This window comes from Arachis hypogaea, chromosome 19 (genome assembly GCF_003086295.3).
Source record: "Arachis hypogaea cultivar Tifrunner chromosome 19, arahy.Tifrunner.gnm2.J5K5, whole genome shotgun sequence".
Classification (NCBI taxonomy): domain Eukaryota; kingdom Viridiplantae; phylum Streptophyta; class Magnoliopsida; order Fabales; family Fabaceae; genus Arachis; species Arachis hypogaea.
Genome location: NC_092054.1, coordinates 48,537,349 through 48,554,474, shown reverse-complemented (window position 1 = coordinate 48,554,474; position 17,126 = coordinate 48,537,349). Strand labels below are relative to the sequence as shown.

Sequence of the window (17,126 nt, the reverse complement as noted above, 5' to 3'; positions counted from 1 at the left end):
ATAATTTGGCATTCAGCTTCATGATTGCACCAAGGTACTTGGCAACTTGCTCTTCAGTAACATTCTCATTCTCTTCAGAAGAAGAATACTCATCAGAGCTCATGAAGGGCATAAGGAGGTTCAATGGAATCTCTATGGTCTCTAGATGAGCCTCAGATTCCTTTGGTTCCTCAGAGGGAAACTCCTTGTTGATCACTGGACGTCCCAGGGGGTCTTCCTCATTGGGATTCACGTCCTCTCCCTCCCTTACAGGTTTGGCCATGGTAATCAATTCAATGGCCTTGCACTCTCCTTTTGGATTCTCTTCTGTATTGCTTGGGAGAGTACTAGGAGGGATTTCAGTGATCCTTTTACTTAGCTAGCCCACTTGTGCTTCCAAATTTCTAATGGAGGACCTTGTTTCATTCATGAAACTTAGAGTGGCCTTAGATAGATTAGAGACTATATTTGCCAAGATAGATGGATTCTCTCAGAACTCTCTGTCGTTTGCTGAGTGGGTCATGGAAAAAGTTTGCTATTGCTAAACCTGTTTCTTCCACCATTATTAAAGCCTTGTTGAGGCTTTTGTTGATCCTTCCATGAGAGATTTGGGTGATTTCTCTATGAGGGATTATAGGTGTTTCCATAGGGTTCACCCATGTAATTCACCTCTGCTATTGCAGGGTTCTCAGGATCATAAGCTTCTTCCTCAGAAGATGCCTCTTGAGTACTGTTGGATGCAGCTTGCATTCTATTCAGACTCTGAGAAATCATATTGACTTGCTGAGTCAATATTTTATTTTGAGCCAATATGGCATTCAGAGTATCAATTTCAAGAACTCCCTTCTTCTGAGGCGTCCCATTACTCACAGAATTCCTCTCAGAAGTGTACATGAACTGGTTATTAGCAACCATGTCAATGAGTTCTTGAGCTTCTGCAGATGTTTTCTTTAGGTGAATGGATCCACCTGCAGAAGTATCCAATGACATCTTAGCTAATTCAGACAGACCATCATAGAATATATCCAGGATGGTCCATTCTGAAAGCATGTCAGAAGGACACTTTTTGGTCATTTCTTATATCTCTCCCAAGCTTCATAGAGGGATTCACCTTCTTTTTGTCTGAAGGTTTGAACATCCACTCTAAGCTTACTCAGCTTTTGAGGAGGAAAGAACTTGGCTAAGAAAGCCGTGACCAGCTTATCCCAAGAGTTCAGGCTATCTTTGGGTTGAGAGTCCAACCAGACTCTAGCTCTGTCTCTTACAGCAAACGGGAAAAGCATAAGCCTGTAGACCTCGGGATCAACCCCATTGGTCTTAACAGTATCACAGATCTGCAAGAATTCAGTTAAGAACTGAAGAGGATCTTCAGATGGAAGTCCATGAAACTTGCAGTTCTACTGCATCAGAGAAACTAATTGAGGTTTCAGCTCAAAATTGTTTGCTCCAATGGCAGGAATGGAGATGCTTCTTCCATGTAAATTGGAATTAGGTGCAGTAAAGTCACCAAGCATCCTCCTTGCATTATTATTATTTTCGGCTGCCATCTCCTCTTCCTATTCGAAAATTCCTGTAAGGTTGTCTCTGGGTTGTTGTATTTTAGCTTCTCTTAGTTTTCTTTTCAGAGCCCTTTCAGGTTCAGGATCTGCTTCAACAAGAATGTTCTTGTCCTTGCTCCTGCTCATATGACAAAGAAGGGGATAACAAAGAAAATATGGAATCCTCTATGTCACAGTATAGAGATTCCTTTGTGTGAGTAGAAGAAGAAAATAATGTAATGTAAAGAAGAGAAGAAGAAAAACTCGAACACAGAGAGGGAGGTGGTGTTCGAATTTTTGGATGGGAGAGAAGTGTTAGTAGATGAATAAATAAATAGAAGGAGATGAGAGAGAGAATTTTGAAATTTAATTAAAATAAAAATTAAAATTGAAAGTTAGATTTCGAAAATTAAAGTTGAAATTAAATTAAAATTAAAACAATTAGTTAATTAAAAAGGAATTTTGAAAAAGGAGAGAGGGAATTTTCGAAAATAAGAGAGAGAGGATTAGTTAGGTAATTTTGAAAAAGATATGATTGAAACAAAAAGATAAGATTGATTGAAAAAGTTTTGAAATTTGTTTTTGAAAAAGATATGATTGAAATTTAAAAAGATATGATTGAAACAAAAATATAAGATTTGAAAATCAATTTTAAAAAGATAAGAAGTTAGAAAAGCTTTTGAAATTGAATTTGAAAAAGATATGATTGAAATTTTAATTTGAAAAAGATTTGAAAAGAAAATTAAAAAGATTTGATTTTGAAAACTAAAGTTGATTACTTGACTAACAAGAAACTAAAAAGATATGATTCTAGAGTTTAAAGATTGAACCTTTCTTACTAGGCAAGTAACAACTTAATATTTTTGAATCAATCACATTAAATGTTAGTAACTAATTTGAAAATCATGAACTAAAATTAAGAAAAAGATTTTTGAAAATTAATTTGAAAAATTTTCGAAAATATTAGAAAGAAATTTTGAAAAAAATTTGATTTTTGAAAAAGATTTGCAAAAGATAGAATTTTTAAATTGAAAATTTGATTTGACTCATAAGAAACAACTTGACATTAAAATTTTTTTTGAAAAAGTCAACTCAAATTTTCGAATTTGATGAGAAGAAAAAGGGAAAGATATTTTTGAATTTTTAATGAAGAAAGAGAAAAACACAAAATTGACTCAATGCATGAAAATTTTGGATTAAAACATGTGATGCATGCAAGAACACTATGAATGTCAAGATGAACACCAAGAACACTTTGAATGTCAAGATGAACATCAAGAACTTTTTTTTTGAAAATTTTTAAGAAAAGAAAAATATGCAAGATATCAAACTTAGAAATTTTCAATAATTAGACACTAACAAGTTAAAAATGCATATGAAAAACAAGAAAAAACACAAAACAAGAAAATATGAAGATCAAACAAGAAGACTTACCAAGAACAACTTGAAGATCATGAAGAACACTATGAATGCATGAATTTTTGAAAAATGCATAAGTTTTTAGAAAAAAATGCAATTGACACCAAACTTAAAAATTGACTCTAGACTCAAACAAGAAACAAAAAATATTTTTGATTTTATGATTTTATTAATTTTTTTTTTGGATTTTTGTACATTTTTATTTTTTTGAAAACCTATAAGGAAAAGGAAGCAATGAATTCAAAGTCCTCAATCAAGATTCCAGGAATCATACCAGGTTAGTCTAAAGCTTGATGGCCAGCCAAACTTCAGCATACCATTTTGAAACTTTAGAATTCATTCTTAAAAATTTTAAAATAATTTTCAAAAACAAATGGAAAATTTTGTTTGAAAGATTTTTGAAGAAATTTTTTTTTTGAAAAGAAAACGAAAAGAAAGTTACCTAATCTGAGCAACAAGATGAACCGTCAGTTGTCCAAACTCGAACAATCCCCGGCAATGGCACCAAAAACTTGGTGTGCGAAATCGTGATCATTCCATTCCTTGGTAACGGCGCTAAAAACTTAATACACACGTTCATGATCTTATATCTGTTTCACAACTTCGTACAACTAACCAGCAAGTGCACTGGGTCATCCAAGTAATAAACCTTACGTGAGTAAGGGTCGATCCCACGGAGATTGTCGGCTTGAAGCAAGCTATGGTCACCTTGTAAATCTCAGTCAGGCGGATTAAATTGTATTAAGAAATTATAGTGGATGAAAATTAAATAAAATATAAAATAGGATAGTGGTACTTATGTAATTCATTGGTGAGAATTTCAGATAAGCGTATAGAGATGCCTTCGTTCCTCTGATCTCTGCTTTCCTGCTGTCTTCATCCAATCAATCCTACTCCTTTCCATGGTAAGTTGTATGTTGGGCATCACCGTTGTCAATGGCTACTTCCCGTCCTCTCAGTGAAAATGGTCCAAGATGCTCTGTCACGGCACGGCTATTCATCTGTCGGTTCTCGATCATACTAGAATAGGATCCATTGATCCTTTTGCGTCTGTCACTACGCCCAGCACTCGCGAGTTTTAAGCTCGTCACAGCCATCCCTTCCCAGATCCTACTCGGAATACCACAGACAAGGTTTAGACTTTCTGGATCTCAGGAATGGCCATCCATGGGTTCTAACTTATACCACGAAGACACTAATAACTCGGACTCGGTCCCCTGTATTAGATATCCAAGAGATATCCATTCAATCTAAGGTAGAACGGAAGTGGTTGTCAGGCACGTGTTCATAAGTTGTGAATGATGATGACTGTCACGATCATCACATCCATCGTATTGAAGTACGAATGAATATCTTAGAAGCGGAATAAGTTGAATTGAATAGAAAAACAGTAGTACTTTGCATTAATCTTTGAGGAACAGCAGAGCTCCACACCTTAATCTATGGTGTGTAGAAACTCTACCGTTGAAAAATACATAAGTGAAAGGTTCAGGCATGGCCGAATGGCCAGCCCTCACAAAAGTCTAAGATAGCATAAAACTAATCAAAGATTATCCGAAGATAATAAAAAGTCCTATTTATACTAAACTAGTTACTAGGGTTTACAGAAATGAGTAAATGATGCAGAAATCCACTTCCGGGGCCCACTTGGTGTGTGCTTGGGCTGAGATTGAAATTTACACGTGAAGAGGTCATTCTTGGAGTTGAACGCCAGTTTGTAATGTGTTTCTGGCGTTGAACTCCACTTTGCAGCTTGTTTATGGCGCTGAACGCCAGACTGCAGCATAGAACTGGCGTTGAACGCCAGTTTACGTCATCAATCCTTATTCAAAGTATGGACTATCATATATTGCTGAAAAGTCCTAGATGTCTACCTTTCAACGCAATAGGAAGCGCGCCATGTGCAGTTCTGTAGCTCCAGAAAATCCACTTTGAGTGCAGGGAGGTCAGAATCCAACAGCATCTGCAGTCCTTCTTCAACCTCTGAAGCTGATTTTTGCTCAGGTCCCTCAATTTCAGCCAGAAAATACCTGAAATCAAAGAAAAACACACAAACTCATAGTAAAGTCCAGAAATGTGAATTTTGATTAAAAACTAATAAAAATATAATGAAAACTAATTAAATCCTACTAAAAACATACTAAAAATAATGCCAAAAAGCGTATAAATTATCCGCTCATCAATAACCCACGAACTGAGGATCATTGTTTTGTTTGTGAATTGATCTCAGGGACACCCACGAACTGAGGATAACTGTTTTCCCTTGTGCGTATATTATGGGGTTGAGCTTTGCGCCAACTGCCGGTTGTCACGAAGGAGTGGTATTCTTACCACCGACACATATGCACTAAGGACACAAAGGGAAGCCATATCTAGGACTTGTTCCTAGGTAATGTCGGGCTGCAGGGTGTAAACCGACACGTGAGCTCATGGCCTGCTTAGGACAGACATGCATCATAGTGGTTGTGCATTTGCATTTGGTTGTGTTTGCTTGTATTACTTCTCTGTGATTGTGTTGTTTGTTTTATTGTGATTTGTTTGTGTGTTGAATTGAGTTTTCTTACTTGTGCTAGTAGTCTGTGAATGTATAGAGATGATTAATAACTGTTTGTTGTGACTAAAAATCAATTATGTGGCTGAAAGATATTTAATGAGACAAATTTTGTGATTGAGATCTGTTTTGGGTTTAGGAATTTAAAGAAGTAATTATTTATCTAAAGTAAGATTAAAAAGTATTTCAAAGGGTTTGACAAAGATGATTTGTTAAGCAAAGTTAATTATTTGCATGTTAATCATTACTTTTACGGCATTCTCATTCCCTACTGAGAACGTGTAGTTTGTTCTCACCCCAAAATCTTCCACCCTTTCAATGACACAGGTTCGAAGACTCAGTTTGAAGCTGCGGGCGATTGTTATACTATATTTATAAGTTAAGTTATTTTCATAGAGTTACCTTGCCTTTGTAGCTTTAGTTTTTATTTTATGCAGAGGGATAGGAGTTGTACTGGAGTTTTACTTAAATTCTTTTGTGTAATATTTATATTACTTGGTGATATTTGCTATACGATTTTGATTAATAAAAACAAAATTTTTCTGGAATTTTCTATAAAACTGAATCGCGATATCGAACTAAAGGCTCAATAGTAAATAGTTAACAAAGGAAAACAGGTTAGTAACGCCTTACTTTCGGTACGATCATGACGTACTGGAAGTTGGGTCGTTACAAATGGTATCAGAGCAGTTCGTTCCTGTTAGAGCCTTGGGAATGGACTGACTATACTTCATTGCATACTCTGAGTGTCTGTTATGCTTAGTGACTTGTTCTGATAACAAGAGTTTGTGTTTTATTTGCATAACTATCTGATGATTAACGCTGTTAGGTTACCATTGCATGCCTCATGGTATTAGGTCTGGCCAACTTAATACTAATGATTTATGTATATGGCAACACTAATAGGTTATCATAGACGAAATAGAAGTAATAGGTAATGCGATTCACGGGGTTTGGGAGCGTTAGAGTTTATGAAGTTAGCTTTGATTCGACGTATAATCTTTATTTGCGCCACGTAAACTCATGCCATCTTTTTCTTCGTTGCTTTCATTGGAATTCTCTGGTTTGAATTTCCTCCTTAGAATATGATTTGATTGTTTCCCAATCATACCTTGTCATTCTTGTATACCTTTGCTTGCTTATGAATCTAATTGCTTACGTAACTCTTTGAGTATTCATCCTTGATAATGCCTATGTTTTTGTTCATATATTCTATTTTCCTTGATTTAAGTTCAAATTTATTTTATTCTAGCAATTTTCGGGGGCGAAAATTTTTCTAAGGTGGGTAGAATGTAACAACCCTAGTTTTTGAAAATCAAGTAATTAGTTATTTGTGATTTATTTTATTTGCTGATAATTTTATTTTAAGAAAATTATTTTACTAAAGGTAATTAAATGGAGTTTCATGGTAATTGGAGTTTAAATTAATTAGAATTTTTATATAATCTTTATTAGATATTTGGTATAATTGAAATTATAATTTTGGTAATTGAAAAATAAGAAGAATTGTATAATTTAATTTAAATAAATTCTTTTTTGAATGAATTATGTTATTAATTTGAACTCTCAGAAATTATTTTATTAGAAATGATTAAATTGATATTTATAAATACTTTAAGTTTAAGTCAATTAATATTTTTGTACAATTTTTATTATTAGTTATTTTACAATTTGAAATTAATGTTCCGGTGATAGAAAAATAAAGAAAAGTTATATCATTTAATTTGAATGATTAATATTGAGTTTGAACTATATTTTATAAAAATGTGATTAGTATATTTATTTTATAATTTAAATTAGAAATAATTGATTGAACTTAGCAATATGTTGATAAATAATGTTCCTAAATATTTTTAATAGAGTATATTTTTTAAAATTACTCTATCTTCCAATTTTATCAAAATATCTTTTCATATCTATCCTTTATTCTTTTATAAAATCTCTAATTTCTAACCCTAATTCCCAAATTAATTCACAAACCCTAATTTCCCAAATACCGAAAACCTAACCCAGTTACCCCTCACCCCAGCGCTGTTTCCCCTTTTCACTCACTCAGCTTCATCCCTCAACCCTAGCATTTTCCCCCAATGGTACAGAGAAGAGAGAAAGAAACGAGATTCAGAGAGTGAGAGAAAGCCCGTGTCCGAAAGTGAAGAGGAGATGTAGCTCGCGTTGCTGCCTCCATCACGACTGAACCGTCGCGCCTTCCTGCGTCGTCACCACCGTTCCATGGAGCCGCCGCCGTCATCTACGTGTTGTTGAGGAAAGCCCAAGATGGAGATGAGGGAGATTCCGTCACCACGCAGCCGCCATCCCGTCGCCAACGCCGTCGCGGGGAGAACCAGTGCCGAGGCAGGAAGCAGCGCCGAGAGGGAGAGAGAGGCTGCCGTCGCGTCTTGTTCACCGTCGCCGTCGATCTGCCTTGGAGCCACTGTGTCACGCGTCGCCGACGAAGATTAGAGAGAGAGACCCACGACCAGCCTTGTCGCCGTCAGCGCCGCGGGTTGCCATCGCCATCCTCGCGTGCTGCCACTGTACCGCCGTTGACGCACTCTGCTGCTGCCGCGTCTCACCAAGCTGCTGCTGGAGGAGGAAGGCTCGCCAGTTCTACCCCTGCTTCTTGTTCCTAAAATCTGACAAGAACGCCACTGCCCTGCTGGAGTTGCTGTTGAACCGTTAGAACCGCTACTGTTTTGTGGTTACCGTAAGTTACATTGCCGCTGCCGTTACTGGAGGTAGTTGTTGGCCCTGTTTGGAGATTACTGCTACCACTGGAATCCCAAACTGGAAAGGAAAGGAGGCTGTTTAACCTTGTCACTGTCGCTGCCATGGTGGAAACAGGTGCTGAAAACTGCTAACAGAGCAGCTGCATTTAGTGATTTATGCGAGTTTCAACACTGAGGTAGGGGATTTATTTTTAAAGTTAAAACGTTTTTAATTTTAGAATGCCTATAAAGTTATTCGGATTATATCAAATAGTTAATAATGATTAAGGGTTGAGTAATTGACGTGAATTGTTTGAAGTATGTTTGAGAATAGTTAGTTGGAGTGATTATTCTGATTTATTATTAGAATTAGATGTGGTTGTGAATCGTATTTCGAATTATTCATTTTGGCGATGAATTGGCTGAGATTTTGATCCTGAATGAGTTACTTTGAATTGTTTGATATTGAATTAGAAATTCAATATATTGGAATGGCTGTAAAATGGATTTGTGACAGGTTGGAATTGGTTGAAATGTAGTTGTAAATGGTGATTCATTTAATGTTACTTATTAAATTAAAATATGATGAGTTAATTATTGAATGAAATGTATTTGAGAGAAGTTAGTTGTGCTGATTATTCTGAGTTATGTTTGAAGTTGGATGCATATGTGAATTGAATTTGGGTTATGGTTGTGATATTGACTGGCTTCGTTATCGCGGGTAATTAACTGATGAGATTTACTTTGGTTTGAGGCTATGATTGTTATTGGTTTTTTGATTATTTTAGAATTGCTGGAAATTCCGATTTTAGTCGATTATGTCAAGTTGGTTATTATTGTTGATTTAAGTTTAACTAGAGTTGATTTTGAGGACGGTTAAAGGATTGAAGGTTGACTACTGAACTATTTTCTTGAAATAAAATTTTTAAAATAAAATGGTAACTTTGCTAATATCTAAATAACTTTAAAAATAACAAGAAATATGAAGAGTTGATGTTTGGGGTATTTGTTATGAATTCTTGAAGTTGGACTGGTTTACTTTTAAAGAATGGTTTATGGAAACTCTGATTTTAATTAATGTTAGGATGTTGGTTGTTAAACTGTTTTATGATGAGATGATTGTGGAGATTTTGTTGTTGTGATAACTGCTGATAAAAAGATGGAGAATCAATTGAGTTAATTTGAAAGGATTCTATGACTTATGAATTTAGTTATGAATTGATAAGATGAAAATTGGATTATTGGATTATGTGAGAATTGCGAGTTGTGGATTTTCTGATTGCTTGAGAATATTGTATTTGATAATTGTTGAGAAAAGATTGTTGAATTGTTGAGAAAGAGGGAACCCGTAAGGGTGGCTAAGTCCGAGTTTTAGGGGAGGTGCTTGGTGCACGAATTGTGAATCACACTTTTCACACTCGTACCACTAACCAGCAAGTGCATTGGGTCGTCCAAGTAATACCTTACGTGAGTAAGGGTCGAATCCCACGGAAATTGTTGGTTTGAAGCAATCTATGGTTATCTTGCAATTCTTAGTCAAGAATTCAATTATATTTATCAGTTGAATTGCGAATAAACAAGAGAGCATGGATTAAAGGTTACTTGTTATGCAGTAATGGAGAATATGTTGGAGTTTTGGAGATGCTTTGTCTTCAGAATCTCTGCTTTCCTCTGTCTTCTGATTCACGCACGCACGTCCTCCTATGGCAAGCTGTGTGTAGGTGGATCACCGTTGTCAATGGCTACCATCCATCCTTCCAGTGAAAAGGGTCCAGGTGCGCTGTCACCGCACGGCTAATCATCTGCAGGTTCTCAGTCGTACCGGAATAGGATTTACTATCCTTTTGCGTCTGTCACTACGCCCAGCACTCGCGAGTTTGAAGTTCGCAGCCATCCAATCCCAGAATCCTACTCGGAATACCACAGACAAGGTTTAGACCTTCCGGATTCTCATGAATGCCGCCATCAATCTAGCTTATACCACGGAGATTCTGATTAAGGAATCTAAGAGATATTTATTCAATCTGATGTAGAACAGAGTTGATTGTCAGACACACGTTCATGGATTGAGGAAGGTGATGAGTGTCACTGATCATCACCTTCTCCATAGTTAGGCGCGAATGGATATCTTAGGTAGGAACACGCATGTTTGAATGGAAAACATTAATACTTGCATTAATTCATCGAGACACAGCAGAGCTCCTCACCCCCAACAATGGAGTTTAGAGACTCATGCCGTCAAAGAGTATAAAGTTCAGATCTAAAATGTCATGAGGTCCAAAATGAATCTCTAAAAGTTGTTTAAATACTAAACTAGTAGCCTAGGTTTACAGAAAATGAGTAAACTATAACAGATAGTGCAGAAATCTACTTCTGGGGCCCACTTGGTGTGTGCTGGGGCTGAGACTAAAGCTTCTCACGTGCCTGGGGCTGTTTTCGGCGTTCAACGCCAGCTTTGGATCCTTTTCTGGCGTTGAACTCCAACTTGCAACTTGTTTCTGGCGCTGGATGCCAGAATTGGGCAGAGAGCTGGCGTTGAACGCCAGTTTACGTCATCTATCTTTGAGCAAAGAATGGACTATTATATATTTCTGGAAAGCCCTGAATGTCTACTTTCCAACGCAATTAGAATCACGCCATTTGGAGTCCTGTAGCTCCAAAAAATCCATTTTGAGTGCAGGGAGGTCAGAATCCAACAGCATCAGCAGTCCTTTTTCAGCCTGAATCAGATTTTTGCTCAGCTCCCTCAATTTCAGCCAGAAAATACCTGAAATTACAGAAAAACACACAACTCATAGTAAAGTCCAGAAATGTGGATTTTGCCTAGAAACTAATGAAAATAAACTAAAAACCAACTAAAACATACTAAAATCTATGTGAAATTAACCCCAAAAAGCATATAAAATATCCGCTCATCACAACACCAAACTTGAACTGTTGCTTGTCCTCAAGCAACTAGACAAATAAAATAGAAGACTAATAAGTCAAGAAGCAATAATATCTCAGAGTTTTTGGAGTGAAGCTCAGATTCTAATTAGATGAGCGGGACTAGTAGCTTTTTGCTTCCGAACAGTTTTGGCATCTCATTTTATCCATTGAAGCTCAGAGTGATTGGCATCTATAGGAACTTAGAATTCAGATAGTGTTATTGATTCTCCTATTTCAGTATGATGATTCTTGAACACAACTACTTTATGAGTCTTGGCCGTGGCCCTAAGCATTTTGTTTTCCAGTATTACCACCGGATACATAAATGCCACAGACACATAATTGGGTGACCCCTTTTAGATTGTGACTCAGCTTTGTTAAAGTCCCCAATTAGAGGTGTCCAGGGTTCTTAAGCACACTCTTCTTTTTGCTTTGGACCTTGACTTTAACCGCTCAGTCTCAAGTTTTCACTTGACACCTTCACGCCACAAGCACATGGCTAGGGACAGCTTGGTTTAGCCGCTTAGGCCAGGATTTTATTCCTTTAGGCCCTCCTATCCACTGATGCTCAAAGCCTTGGGATCCTTTTTATTACCCTTGCCTTTTGGTTTTAAGAGCTTTGGCTTTTTCTGCTTGCTTTTTCTTTCTCTCTCTCTTTTTTTTCTGCAAGCTTTGTTCTTTGCTGCTTTTTCTTGCTTCAAGAATCATTTTTATGATTTTTCAGATTATCAATAACATGTCTCATGTTCATCATTCTTTCAAGAGCCAACATATTTAATAGTCTTAAACAACAAATTCAAAAGACATATGCACTGTTCAAGCATTCATTCAGAAGACAGAAAGCATTGCCACCACATGTTACTACTTAGAATTTTTCTTATTAAAAACTCGAATTTTATTGCCTCTTATTCAAAAGATCTACTATTTTATTCATGTTTGCTGATGATGAGAAAAATAGACTATAACTTAATTGGAGGTAAAATCAAAATAGACATTAATTACTACTATATGACTCCTAAGGTAAACTCCTATAACGACAACTATCACAGAGTTAAAGCAGAAATTGGAATTTAACAACCTTTGTTCTGGGAAGTGGATGTTCCTCGGATCTGTGGGGTGCTTGGTCCTTCAAGAGATAACTTCTGGCGCTTCAATTCCCTCAAGTCACGCCCTTGCTCTTCCTGTTCTTTAATCAAATAGCAAAGAATTTGACTTTGTTCCTTCTGTTCCTTTATTATTTGTTCCATAGCTTCTTGCATATTGGTAACTGATGTTTCAAGATACTCCCAGTATTCAGATTGAGGGATTTCTGGGAGAAATTCCTGTGTTTTCTTCTTGATGGGGTCATCCTGTGCTTGTTGTTTTTCCATTGATGCTTTGGTGATTGGTTTCTCAATTGAGATATACTCAGTTATTCCCATCCTTACTCCAGCGTCCTTGCAGAGCAGAGAAATCAAGCTTGGGTAAGCCAACCTGGCCTCTTTAGAATTTTTATTAGCAATTTTGTAGAATTCAGTTGAAATTAGTTGATGAACTTCCACTTCTTTTCCCATCATGATGCAATGGATCATCACTGCTCTTTTAACAGTGACTTCAGAACGGTTGCTAGTGGGCAGCAGAGAATACCCAATGAAGTCCAGCCATCCTCTGGCGACTGGTTTGAGATCTTCCCTTTTGAGTTGATTTGGGACACCCTTCGTGCTAGTGGTCCACCTTGCTCCAGGGATACATATATCCTCTAGAATCTTATCCAGGCCCTTGTCTGTTCTCATCATTCTCCTGTTGAAAGAGTCTGGATCATCTTTCAGCTGAGGTAGCTTTAAGATCTCTCTGATCTTGTCAGGGATGGTATGAACAATCTTTCCTCTGACCACGGTCCGATATTCATAGAAAGCAGTTCCAGATAGTTTTTGCTTGTCTGTCTGCCACATATTAGCATAGAACTCCTGGACCATATTTCTTCCCACTTTCATCTCAGGATTAGCTAGGACCTCCCAGTTCCTGATTCGAATTTGCTCCTGGATCTCCGGATATTCGTCTTCTTTCAGATCGAATCTAACTTCCGGGATCACTGATCTTAGACCCATTATTTTGTAATAATGGTCTGAATGTTCTTTAGATAAGAAATTCCCTTGATTCTAAAGTGGTTTTGGAACGCTCTCTTTCTTGCCTCTTGAAGTGGGTTGTTTTCCCTTAGGAGCCATGATCTTAGTGATCACGGATAAACACACCAAACTTAGAGGTTTTCTTGTCCTCAAGCAAAAGAAAAGAAAGGAGAGGGATAGAAGGAGAGCTAGGTGCAATTGTTGATGGAGGAGGGTGGAGGCTGAACCCATATTTAAAGGGAGGGGTGGGTTCAAAAATTTTGAAAAGATATGATAAAAAAGATTGATTTGGAAAAGATAAGATAGAAGATATGATAAGAGAGGATATAGTTTAAAATTGAAAAGATATGAAAAATTTTTTTGAAAAAGATAAATCTAGATTTTAAAAAAGATAATGTGGAGATTTGAAAAAGATATTAGTTGAAAAGATAGATTTGTTTTGAAAATTTGAAAAAGATTTGAATTGAATTGAAAAAGAGGGTTTGTGCTTATGGATTAAGATACATTTGATATTTTTTTTTTAAGGTAGGGTTTTTAGAAATTAGGGATTTTAGAAATCAGGGTTTTTAACATGTTTATGCAAGAAATCATGAATTGAAGCATGAAAATTAAGATTAAATGAAAAATATGAAGAAAAAATGAATTTACCTCCTCCCCACCATCCTAGCGTTTGAACGCCCAAACGCTGCATGTTTTGGGCGTTCAACGCCCAAATGCTGCCTCTCCTGGGCATTCAACGCCCAGCTGCTGCTTCTTTCTGGCGTTGAACGCCAGGAAGTCCTTTGTTACTGGGCGTTTTTCTGAACGCCCAGAATGCTGTAAATCTGGCGTTAAACGCCCAGAAAGAGCTTCTTTCTGGCGTTTAACGCCCAGATGGCTATCCTCACTGGCGTTCAACGCCCAGTGGATGCTTCTGTTAGGCGTTGAACGCCCAAAACAGATTTTTACTGGCATTTTCTTGCCAGTGAGCTCTTTTTCTCTGTTTTGTGTGCAAAATCCTTCTGTAACCCTATGAACTTATACAATTGACTCTTTACCTTAGGATCAGTGAACTTTATATAAACAAATAAAAATAAAAATAGGGCAAAATGCTTAGAGGATTGATACCCCATGGCTGGGTTGCCTCCCAGCAAGCGCTTCTTTATTGTCTTTAGCTGGACCTTGCTGAGCTTTTAGTCTAGCTTCAGCCTTGAGCACTCTTGCTCAACATTGCCTTCAAGATAGTGCTTGATTCTCTGTCCATTGACAATGAACTTCTTATCAGAATCAATATCTTGAAGCTCCACATAACCATATGGTGATACACTTGTAATCACATATGGTCCCCTCCACCGGGACTTCAGTTTCCCGGGGAATAACCTGAGCCTGGAGTTGAACAACAGAACCTTTTATCCTGGTTCAAAGATTCTAGATGACAGCTTTCTGTCATGCCACTTTTTTTATTTTTCTTTATAAAGCTTGGCATTTTCGAAAGCAGTGAATCTGAATTCCTCTAGCTCATTTAGCTGGAGCAATCTTTTTTCTCCAGCTAATTTGGCATCAAAGTTCAGGAATCTGGTTGCCCAGTAGGCTTTATGTTCCAGTTCCACGGGCAGGTGACATGCCTTACCATAGACCAGTTGGTATGGAGAGGTCCCTATAGGAGTCTTGAATGCTGTTCTGTATGCCCACAGAGCATCATCCAAGCTTCTTGCCCAATCCTTTCTACGGGTATTTACAGTCCGTTCTAGGATTCTTTTTAGCTCTCTGTTAGAGACTTCAGCTTGTCCATTAGTCTGTGGATGATATGGAGTCGCCACCTTGTGGCGAATCCCATACCATACCATGGCAGAGTAAAGCTGTTTGTTGCAGAAGTGAGTGCCCCCATCACTGATTAGTACTCTAGGGACCCCAAACCTGCTGAAGATATATTTCTGGAGGAACTTTAGCACTGTTTTAGTATCATTGGTGGGTGTGGCAATGGCCTCAACCCATTTTGATACATAGTCAACTGCCACCAGAATATAAGTGTTTGAGAATGATGGTGGGAAAGGTCCCATGAAGTCAATTCCCCATACGTTAAACAACTCAATCTCCAAGATTCCTTGTTGAGGCATGGCGTAACCATGAGGCAGATTACCAGCTCTTTGGCAACTGTCACAGTTACGTACAAACTCTCGGGAATCTTTATAGAGTGTGGGCCAATAGAAGCCACATTGGAGGACCTTGGTGGCTGTTCACTCACCTCCGAAATGGCCTCCATATTGAGATCCATGGCAATGCCATAGGATCCTCTGTGCTTCTTCTCTAGGAACACACCTACGGATTATTCCGTCTGCACATCTCTTAAAGAGATAGGGTTCATCCCACAGGTAGTACTTTGCATCAGTGATTAATTTTTTCTTTTTTTGCCTGCTGTACTCTTTGGGTATGAACCTTGCAGCTTTATAGTTTGCAATATCGGCAAACCATGGTGTTTCCTGAATGGCAAATAAATGCTCATCCGGAAAAGTCTCAGAGATCTCAAGAAAGGGGAGGGACGTCCCTTCTACTGGCTCTATCCGGGACAGATGATCAGCCACTTGGTTCTCTGTCCCTTTTCTGTCTCTTATTTCTATATCAAACTCTTGTAGAAGCAACACCCATCTGATGAGCCTGGGTTTTGAATCCTGCTTTGTGAGTAGATATTTAAGAGCAGCATGGTCAGTATACACAATCACTTTTGATCCTACTAAGTATGATCTGAACTTGTCAATGGCATAAACCACTGCAAGTAATTCTTTTTCTGTGGTTGTGTAATTTTTCTGGGCATCATTTAAAACGCGACTAGCATAATAAATGACGTGCAGAAGCTTGTCATGCCTCTGTCCCAATACTGCACCAATGGCATGATCACTGGCATCACACATTAGCTCAAATGGTAATGTCCAGTCTAGTGCAGAAATGACTGGTGCTGTGACCAGCTTAGCTTTCAGCGTTTCAAACGCCTGCAGGCACTTTGTGTCAAACACAAATGGCGTGTCAGCAGCTAGCAGATTGCTTAGAGGTTTTACGATTTTTGAAAAATCCTTTATAAACCTCCTATAGAATCCTGCATGCCCCAGAAAGCTTCTGATTGCCTTAACATTGGCAGGTGGTGGTAATTTTTCAATTACCTCTATTTTTGCTTGATCCACCTCTATCCCCTTGTTTGAGATTTTATGCCCAAGGACAATCCCTTCAGTCACCATGAAGTGACATTTTTCCCAGTTTAAAACTAGGTTGGTCTCTTGGCATCTCTTCAGAACAAGTTTCAGGTGATCAAGACAGGAGCTGAATGAGTCTCCATATACTGAGAAGTCATCCATGAAGACTTCCAGAAATTTTTCCACCATATCAGAGAAAATAGAGAGCATGCATCTCTGGAAGGTTGCAGGCGCATTACACAGCCCAAATGGCATCCTTCTATAAGCAAACACTCCAGATGGACATGTGAATGCTGTTTTCTCTTGATCCTGGGGATCTACTGCAATCTGGTTATAGCCTGAGTAGCCATCCAGAAAGCAGTAATAACCATGACCTGCCAGTCTTTCTAGCATCTGGTCTATGAATGGTAAAGGAAAATGATCCTTTCTGGTGGCTATACTGAGCCTTCTGTAGTCAATACACATGCGCCACCCTGTAACTGTTCTTGTAGGAACTAGTTCATTTTTTTCATTATGAATCACTGTCATGCCTCCCTTTTTTGGGACAACTTGGACAAGGCTCACCCAGGGGCTGTCAGAAATAGGATAAATAATCCCAGCCTCTCGTAATTTGGTGACCTCTTTCTGCACCACTTCCTTCATGGCTGGATTTAGCCGCCTCTGTGGTTGAACCACTGGTTTAGCATTATCCTCCAATAAGATTTTGTGCATGCATCTAGCTGGGCTTATGTCCTTAA

General features: G+C 37.9%; 1 non-coding gene across 1 annotated transcript; it reads left to right on the top strand.

Annotated features, from left to right (window-relative positions):
* The first annotated feature begins 1,023 nt into the window (after nt 1–1,023).
* LOC112781480 (small nucleolar RNA R71) lies at nt 1,024–1,130 on the top strand. The gene has a single exon (XR_003192256.1). It is a non-coding gene; the product is annotated as a small nucleolar RNA R71 (small nucleolar RNA).
* The last annotated feature ends 15,996 nt before the right edge of the window (nt 1,131–17,126 follow it).